Source organism: Ascidiella aspersa, chromosome 5 (genome assembly GCF_963924565.1).
Source record: "Ascidiella aspersa chromosome 5, kaAscAspe10.2, whole genome shotgun sequence".
NCBI lineage: Eukaryota > Metazoa > Chordata > Ascidiacea > Phlebobranchia > Ascidiidae > Ascidiella > Ascidiella aspersa.
In genome coordinates, this window is record NC_139451.1 from 11,575,910 (window position 1) to 11,578,409 (window position 2,500).

At 56.6% G+C, this 2,500-nt stretch overlaps 1 non-coding gene and 2 pseudogenes across 1 annotated transcript; all 3 read left to right on the forward strand.

Annotated features, from left to right (window-relative positions):
* Window positions 1-922: 922 nt before the first annotated feature.
* On the forward strand, window positions 923-1,611 carry LOC146143667 (small subunit ribosomal RNA; annotated as a pseudogene; the record flags this gene model as incomplete).
* A 255-nt stretch (window positions 1,612-1,866) lies between these two features.
* LOC146143668 (5.8S ribosomal RNA) lies at window positions 1,867-2,020 on the forward strand. The gene has a single exon (XR_014501212.1). It is a non-coding gene; the product is annotated as a 5.8S ribosomal RNA (ribosomal RNA).
* Window positions 2,021-2,268: 248 nt separating this feature from the next.
* The window catches only part of LOC146143669 (large subunit ribosomal RNA), a 3,679-nt pseudogene continuing 3,447 nt past the window's right edge, over window positions 2,269-2,500 (forward strand).

Genomic DNA, 2,500 nt, shown 5'->3' on the forward strand with positions numbered 1-2,500 from the left:
GAGGCGTGCTTTTATCAGACCAAAAACCGACCGGGCTTCGGCCCGCAACCTTTGGTGACTCTGGATAACTTTGCGGATCGCACGGTCTCGCACCGGCGACGGATCATTCAAGTGTCTGCCCTATCAACTTTCGTCGGTACGGTACTGGCCTACCGAGGTTCTTACGGGTAACGGAGAATCAGGGTTCGATTCCGGAGAGGGAGCCTGAGAAACGGCTACCACATCCAAGGAAGGCAGCAGGCGCGCAAATTACCCATTCCCGACGCGGGGAGGTAGTGACGAAAAATAACAATACAGGACTCTAAACGAGGCCCTGTAATTGGAATGAGTACACTTTAAAACCTTTAACGAGTATCCATTGGAGGGCAAGTCTGGTGCCAGCAGCCGCGGTAATTCCAGCTCCAAAAGTGTATATTTAAGTTGTTGCGGTTAAAAAGCTCGTAGTTGGATTTTGGGCGCAGGCGGCCGGTCCGTCGCAAGGCGTGTACTGGCCGTCCTGGCCTCACCTCCGGTTCTCCGCCGGTGCCCTTGACTGAGTGTCGGCGGCGGCCGGAACGTTTACTTTGAAAAAATTAGAGTGTTCAAAGCAGGCGATTCGCCTGAATAATGGTGCATGGAATAATGGAATAGGACCTCGGTTCTATTTTGTTGGTTTTCGGAGCGCGAGGTAATGATTAAGAGGGACAGACGGGGGCATTCGTACTGTGCCGTTAGAGGTGAAATTCTTGGATCGGCGCAAGACGAACGACTGCGAAAGCATTTGCCAAGAATGTTTTCTTTAATCAAGAGCGAAAGTCAGAGGTTCGAAGACGATCAGATACCGTCCTAGTTCTGACTATAAACGATGCCAACTAGCGATCGGGGGGCGTTAGTTTTACGACCTCTCCGGCAGCTTGCGGGAAACCAAAGTCTTTGGGTTCCGGGGGAAGTATGGTTGCAAAGCTGAAACTTAAAGGAATTGACGGAAGGGCACCACCAGGAGTGGAGCCTGCGGCTTAATTTGACTCAACACGGGAAATCTCACCCGGCCCGGACACAGTGAGGATTGACAGATTGAGAGCTCTTTCTTGATTCTGTGGGTGGTGGTGCATGGCCGTTCTTAGTTGGTGGAGCGATTTGTCTGGTTAATTCCGATAACGAACGAGACTCTGGCTTGCTAACTAGTTACGCGACCCAATCGGTCGGCGTCTAACTTCTTAGAGGGACTAGTGGCGTTTAGCCACACGAGATTGAGCAATAACAGGTCTGTGATGCCCTTAGATGTTCGGGGCCGCACGCGCGCTACACTGACCGGATCAGCATGTGCTCGCCTTGGCCGACAGGTCTGGGTAACCCGCTGAACCCCGGTCGTGCTAGGGATAGGGAATTGCAATTATTTCCCTTGAACGAGGAATTCCCAGTAAGCGCGAGTCATTAGCTCGCGTTGATTACGTCCCTGCCCTTTGTACACACCGCCCGTCGCTACTACCGATTGAATGGTTTAGTGAGGTCCTCCGATTGGACCTGGCGCGGCCGGCAACGGTCGAGCCGGCGTCCGAGAAGACGATCTAACTTGATCATTTAGAGGAAGTAAAAGTCGTAACAAGGTTTCCGTAGGTGAACCTGCGGAAGGATCATTAACGGTCTCGCAAACGCTTCGGCGAACGCGAAACTCGGACAAGCGAGAGAAAAAGTCTTTGCTACCCGGCGCCCGACCCGCGAGGAGCGGCGCGCCGGCCGGCGATTCGGTCACCCGGTAATGTTTGCGCGTCGAGTGCCGCGGTGCCGCGCGCTCCGGCTTCAAGCGTCGGCCTGGCCGACCGCTCGGCGCGGTCTATTTTGTCACCCTATAGTGCGAGGCACTGTGCGAGCGAAACAATCGTGGATGGCTCTTGGCGGTGGATCACTCGGCTCGTGAGTCGATGAAGGACGCAGCTAGCTGCGTGAATTAGTGTGAATTGCAGGACACATTGAGCATCGACGTTCTGAACGCAAATTGCGGCCTCGGGTCAATCCCGGGGCCGCGCCCGCCTCAGGGTCGCGTTGCAAACGTTCCGCGCGGGGATTTCTCCGCGCGGCTGCTGCGGCGTCGGACGCGCGAGCGCCCGTCCCGCTCAAGACAGCACGGCACGATGCGCGACGATCGCGACCAGAATCCCGCGCGGCGGCGGCGAGTCGACCTCGAAGAGGCCAACGGCTGGCGGCTCAAGGGCGGGAATCGAGGTGCGCGGCGGCGCGCGGCGCCGACGGCGAGCGCGGAACGGGAAGAATAGTCCCGGTCCTTACTTTCGGCCTGAGGTCGGACGAGGCTACCCGCTGAATTTAAGCATATTACTAAGCGGAGGAAAAGAAACTAACGAGGATTCCCTCAGTAACGGCGAGTGAAGCGGGATGTGCCCATCGCCGAATCCGCGCGCTTTTGGAGTGCGCGGAATTGTGGCGTACGGAATTCGTCACGGCGCGCTTCGCCGGTCGCCCGCGTCCTTCTGATCGAGGCCTTTTCCCAGAGCGGGTGTCAGGC